Genomic DNA, 7,258 nt, shown 5'->3' on the forward strand with positions numbered 1-7,258 from the left:
CTCTAAAAATATAAAATAACACTTTTTTTAAGAAGTTTTGAAATTATATTTACATTATTTTGAAATTCACTATTTACACCTGTCCTATTCGTTAGAATTTGGACAAAAAATACTGATGTTAGCAAAAATATTTTATAAAATTTTAATTTTACCCCTCATTCAGCATTCCCATATAATAATTTTGTACTTATAAGAAAAAAAAAATATAATGATGTTAACCTCTCCCCCTCCCATTATACAATATTTATCTCTTTATAAGTACAAAAATATACATGTGAATGTTAAATGAGGGGCAAAATTAAAATTTATGTTGCTAATATCAATATTTTTCGTCCAAATCCTAACAAAAGGGAGTCAGGTGTATTCGTAGAGGGTGTAGATGTAATTTCAAAATTTATTTGGAAAAAAGTATAGTTTCACTTTTTATAGAGAGTTTAAGTGTAATTAACCCATGACAGTAATCTTGATTGTTCCTAGGCAAAGTTTCTCGAGCTTCATTAGTAGCCAAGTCGGCTAATTAGCAACTTGCACCTCCAAATTTGTAATTTACATTGATATCTCCTCAACAGAAAAAAGTTTACACAAACATTTATTGAGAAAATTACATCAATAGCCGTTTAAAGAGTGTATTTATAATTTTTCAGAAAATGTGGAATATTACTCATATAATTGGATTTAATTTCAAAAAGTATCAACGTAACTTATCCTAAAATAAATAAGCAGTCGAAAGAGCGACTACTATTTATTACAAAGTAAATGGTTCAGATAATATATATTACCAAAATCTGTTTCTTTTGGAATAATATTATGTAATAGATTTTGAAAACATGTAATCCATTGTTGGTTTCCATAATCCAATTAATTACTCATTTGTCTATAAAAGGGCCTCGCTCGCAACTATTAGCATTCAGCAATATTATTATTGTAGGTTGAAGATGGCAAATATTTGGAAATCATTATTGTTGATTGTCGTCCTTGTTTCTCTCACATCATGTAAGCCCTACTACCTTCTTATTCTCTTCTTTAGCTTTTTATTTTCATAAAAAAAATGATTAAATTATAAGGAGTTCTTTTGATATTTATTATAATTTGAAATACTTCTTATTGTATTGTTTGAAATACCCACTTGAAATGAATGGTCATCTAATACATAGTCCCTCATGACAGCCCATTATGAGGAAGTGTTTGTTAGACAACTGTTAATTTCAATGCGGCATTTGTAATTTTTAAACAATGAGTGAGTATTTGTAATTATGACAAATTAACTTCATGGGAGATTTTTGTAATTTATCCTGAAAAAAATTAATGAATAAGAAAGAAAGTAGGCAATTATTTAATTAATCATACGTGTTCTTAGTATTTGAATTATATATAAAATATTTATTTTAGCGGAATTATCTTCTGAGATGAAAATTTGAGTGCTTTAATAAAAAAATGTATTATAAAAGTCAAAAGTTCCTTAGATTATTTAAGCTTGAATCTATTTTTCAACTATATTATTACGATTAATTGATTCAAATCATATATATCTAAGTCTGCATATTGAAAATATTTTTAAAAAACTTTTAAAATCATAGAACATATTAATCAAAGCATAATCCGTTTGTTGCATAGAGCAGTGGATGTACATATAGACATACCATGATGCAGCTGCAGTCAAATAGTCATCACTGAAAGTAGTATTTCTTTGGGATCGTTGGGTATTTAATTTAAGTTGATGAATTATGTAAGTTCTTATTCTTACATTATTAATATGATATGCAGTTGAGAAAGGATTGGTTTCTGGTAAGGGCTTTTGCGTTGATTCTTGGCTGGCTCCATGTAATGTACAAGGAGTAAGAATATGTGTGGCGACATGCCAAAGCAAGTATCCTACACTCGTCAATTCTTATTGTCAAACTAGTGGTAACGTAGCTAAATGTGCCTGTGCATATCGTTGCTAATCAATGCACCTACTAGTGGTAAGGTAGCTGAATTTATGTGCGCATATCCTTGCTAATTAATGCACCTTTTTCTTAGACATGTAATAAATATTGTAAACTTCTATATATAAGAAATAAATAATCTTGTGTTGCAATGAATTACTATTCAGTTGGTGGGAATTAATTATGTTATATTACTTGTATATATCTCTTCTTTAGTCCAAACCACGTATGCTTAAATGGGGTATTAACCCTTATTTTATTTTTTTTTAAGTATGCAATTTATTACATAATTCAATATATTTGAATTTCTATACTGATATAATCTATAGTAATTTAAAAAATAAAAAGAAATGTACTTTCACTTACAATTTGCGGTTGTGACACCATTACACTAACTTTTTTGTCGTGTCGATTATACCCTTAATTAAGTTGGTTTTCTTTTCTTTCTTTATTTCTTTCTTTCTTTTTTTGAAATTAATATGTAGGTTTATGTATTTTATTATCTTTTACAATATATTTTAAAATATGAAGGATTATTTATTATATGCATGCAGGAGTAACGTGGAATGACGACTAATATATTAATAATTCAAATTAACAAATACTTTCAAACTAGACAAAAAAAAAAAAAGAAAAAACAAACAAACAATAACAATAAACAACTATTGAAGTATAGAGACGCGCATCTATATATGTGGAACTTGAACCCGCAACCAAAATATTTTAATCTTATCAATCAAACAAACCTCATCAACGGTATGAGCCCTTGTCAAGTTTATCAATTAACTAAAACAAATCAGTGGGATTTTGTAAATCATCCAAGTAAAAGTTAGGAGTACTGTCTCCTTTTCAGTGTAAATTCAAAACAAGTACAATGCGTTGTTACAATAATTATTTAAATTGAGATATGCGAAAATAGTCCTTACTACATGACCAAAATATGGGAGAGTTGCATTTTTTATATGAGACAATTGCACAATTGATATCATACTTTATTAAAATTTTTCGTGGAAGTGACAACTTCAAACTTAGAATTTTCTAACATGATATTTCAAGACTAGTCTTTAACATCATAACAACCTTATATTAGGTCCCTTGTACTTTGACTTATTTTCTGGTCATCTAAATTATCGTGAAGGGGATATTTGAATGCAAGTCCATCTACTTTGAAGGCCAGTGAGTGCAAGTTAAGGAATCATTGGCCTGACCTTTGATGTAGGATATCTCCTGTACTCTTTACACTTTCTAACTAATTAACCTCTTGGTTAAGGTATCACGACAACTAGCCGTGCGGTTTTCTATGTTGATTGTGTTTAATTAAGAAATGAAAGAAATTGATGCACAACCATTGATTAACAAGGTTATAGCTTACTATACATGTCTTGGACTCAACCAGGAGATAATTAATTATAAAACCTTACTTGCATGATACTCGTTATTTAAAGGTTCGCCACCTTCACTTGAAGAAAGAGTTTCATGACATATTGCTAGAGGGATGTGCACTCGTTGACAACCCAACGAAACCAAAGTCCTAAACCAATTCACCCACGAAAGTGGCAATCTGTTAGACAGAGAAAAGGAAACACTCGAAGAAATGGAATAACCAACAATAAATAAACGAGATAAAAAAAGGAAACATACACAAAGAATAAAACACGACTCACAGTAAAAAAAATCCAAGAACACAAAGAAACAAACCACAGGCAGAACAAGAAGCGAAGGAAATCAATCACCAAACAAAACACACAAAAGTCACAAGGCGCAAAAAACCCCAGCTCTGAAGCCCAGACCCCAGCACCGCCTTGAATTCGTGGAGTCGACAGCACAAGACCTCACCGAAGAAGCTCGCTCTGATGATGGAAGATGTTAGGTGAAGAAAGGACTCTCCATTAGAGAGAGCAAGCACAAACCTATTCACCTTCTTTTTAATTTCATGATTTTAGGACAAAATTAGCCGTAATTATGATGTCACTTTTTGGCCAACTTTGAAAATTCCAGCCAAATTTGTCTTAAAATTACGAAATTAAGAAAGGTAAAAGGACAAGTTTACAATCCTAACAAGTTACACGACTAAAAATCCCAAAAGCGAATAATTACATTACTACATATCTTTTAAAAATACATTTCTTAATATTGTAGTTGTACATTAACATATCCTCATGAACAGCAAAAACTTACACAAATTCTTTCTAAGAAAATTATATCGACACTCCCTCAAGAGGTGTAGTAGTAATTTTGCAAAGAGTAGGGGTGTACATATGATTGGACTTCATTTCAAAAAATGACGATGTAATTTACCCTAAAATAAATAGACGGACAAGATAAAAGATATAAAAAGAGAGGGGAAAAAAATTCAAGTGTGATTATTCTTTAGTACAAAGTAAATGGTAATATTTAATCGTGGTTAATGCAATAGTTTATAAAAATAAATCATCATTGTAAATAGTCATTTATCCTAACTACAGTACGATTATTGGTTATAATTTTTACAAGTATGGCAAAAATATTTGTATTGCTAAAAGTTGTAGTTAAAACATTTATCATGCCTCATAATAATAGCAAAATATTTTCCGTAGTGGATTATAAGCTAAGTTTTTTAATTGATTTTACCCAATCATGATTAATAATTATTTATCATAATTTTTAGTCTATAATCATTAAAGTGTAGATAATAGTAATTCTTTTTTCCTAGTAGGTTTAGATAATCTATGACCAAAATTTGTTTTGGAATAATATTATGTAATAGATTTTGAAAATATGTAACAAATAGTTGGTCTAAAAAATCCAATTAATTACTCATTTGTCTATAAAAGGGCCTCACTCGCAACTATTAACATTCAGCAATATTATTATTGTAGGTTGAAGATGTCAAATATTTTGGAATCATTATTGTTGATGGTCGTCCTTGTTTCTCTCACATCATGTAAGCCCTACTACCTTCTTATTCTCTTCTTTAGCTTTTTACTTTCATAAAGAAATTGATTAAATTATAAGGAATTTTTCTGAGATTTGTTATAATTTGAAATACTCTTTCTTTTATTATTTGAAAAGTTATAAATACCAACTTGATATTAATAGTTATCTAATAGATAGCACATTATGACAGCCCCATTGTAGGAAAATATTTGTTAGACAGTTGTTAATTTCAAGAGGGTATTTGCAATTTTCCAAACAATGAGAAGGTATTTGCAATTATAACAAATTAACCTCAAGGGAGAACTTTATAATTTATCATAAAAAAAATTAATGTATATGAAAGATAATAGGCAATTATTAATTAATAATACGTGTTCTTAATCTTTGAATTGTATATTGTAGCGGAATTATCTGCTGAGATGAATGTTTGAGTGCTTCGATTAAACACAAGTATTATAGAAGTCAAAAGTTCCTTAGATTATTTAAGCTTGAATCTATTTTTCAACTATATTATTGCCATTAATTGATATAAATTATTTATTCCTAATTAAGTCTGCATTTCGCTTTACGTGTATAAGGGTGACAAATGGATGAGTTGGTTTGGGTTCAAAAGAGTTTGGTACAATATAGATGGGTTTAAAATAGGTTTAAATTAATAGGATAAAAATATATTGGGTCGTAAATGGGTCGGGTTAGGTCGATAATACCCAATTTTTTAGATTTAATATTTACAAGATTTAAAATTTTAGATAATAATAAGATGATAATATTTTTAATACAACTTATAACATAGTACAATTAAATTTGTATTATTCATTGGTTATGGAAATAATCAGGTTATATTAAAGATTTATTTGTTAAATACTGCATTTTTCGAAACAAATCATGAGATGAATAGTTGTACAATCAATTTCTCTATAATTATTTCTAAAATTGAGTTGTGGATTTTCAATCGCAATAATAATAGTACAGGTTAGTTCATTATAAATTATTATTAGACATTGATATTTGACATGTTCATTAAAATTTTTAATATAATTGCATATTGTTAATTTATTAAAAGGAAAATAAAATTTTAAATGGGTCAAATATGAATTACAAATTTGACTATTTTATAAAATCCTTCACTTTCCTTTAATTTGTTTCTCATTAATTTAAAAAATGATAATTTACTAAATATATTTTGAGAATATTGTTTCTCATAAAAACATATGAAAAGTTAAAAATACAAAAGCAGTCAGTAATATATAGTATTATTAAATCGATTCTAATAAATTTAAAATCCATCACTAATTAATTCATATATCACCAGTCTATATATGACCCATAATAAACTCATGATTATAATTTATGCTAATATCTTTTATCAATACTATTATATCGCTAAAATTACTTTTGATAAACTACTAAAAAAATTAAAACATGAAAAATCCATTTATGACCCATTAAAAGTCATATACGACTCATAATCTATTTAAATTTATTTAAATAAAATCATACTCATTAAAAAATGTTAAATCCAGTTGAGTTGGAGCCATAAGTTTTCATCCATATTGCCACCCGTTTTTGCGTATATATGTTATGAAGTTGGTAAGTGTGTATTCTTTTTCAAAATAAAAACGCACAAGACATACAGTGTTTGTATGTAATATCAACTTTATGCACTATTATTTATATTTACATCTTAATTGCAATTTTTGCTTTATATATATGGGGTGAGGCAATTATTTTTCTTTTATTATTATATCGATTCAATCAATATATCAATATGATTGAGAATAATGATAAATTATATTAATTCAATAACTCGCATAAAGTGCTATAAATACCAATATATCACGTGGGACTTAAACTTATCACTAGAACATGTCATAGGACCTCATTTTTAAGCAAACGACATCATGAGTGGGATGTGAATATGAGTTATTATTCTTACATTATTAATAATGAATTTGACATGCAGTGGAGAAAGGGTTGGTGTCCGGTAAGGACATATGTGTTGATTCTTGGCTGGCTCAATGTGATGAACAAGGAGTTGGAATATGTGTGATATCCTGCAAACAAATGTATCCAGATACCCTCGTCAATTCCTACTGTGAAATTAGTGGCAACTTAGCTAAATGTGCATGTGCGCATTATTGCTAATTAATGCACCTTCAATACAGATACGTCATAAGTATAATAAAAATTTTCATTATGTGATTTTTATTTTTATTTTTATAATATGTGATTCATTACATAATCAATATATTTAAATTCAAACACTGATTCGATATATTAATAATTCAAATCAAGTTTCAAACGAGACCAACAAACAACAAACTACTATCAAAATAGATATACGTTTATATTTTGTGGGATTCGAAGATTGTGATACATCAGTCTTACCAATTAAAAAAATTCCCATTGAGGGTGTG

General features: G+C 28.1%; 2 long non-coding RNA genes across 2 annotated transcripts; both read left to right on the forward strand.

Annotated features, from left to right (window-relative positions):
• The first annotated feature begins 905 nt into the window (after positions 1 to 905).
• LOC105168509 (uncharacterized) lies at positions 906 to 2,091 on the forward strand. Its single transcript, XR_848342.2, has 2 exons — positions 906 to 993; positions 1,765 to 2,091. It is a non-coding gene; the product is annotated as an uncharacterized LOC105168509 (long non-coding RNA).
• Positions 2,092 to 4,768: 2,677 nt separating this feature from the next.
• LOC148787317 (uncharacterized) lies at positions 4,769 to 7,043 on the forward strand. The gene is made up of 2 exons (XR_016067044.1): positions 4,769 to 4,848; positions 6,805 to 7,043. It is a non-coding gene; the product is annotated as an uncharacterized LOC148787317 (long non-coding RNA).
• The last annotated feature ends 215 nt before the right edge of the window (positions 7,044 to 7,258 follow it).

This window comes from Sesamum indicum, linkage group LG8 (assembly GCF_026168435.1).
Source record: "Sesamum indicum cultivar Baizhima isolate 11 linkage group LG8, ASM2616843v1, whole genome shotgun sequence".
Classification (NCBI taxonomy): Eukaryota; Viridiplantae; Streptophyta; class Magnoliopsida; order Lamiales; family Pedaliaceae; genus Sesamum; species Sesamum indicum.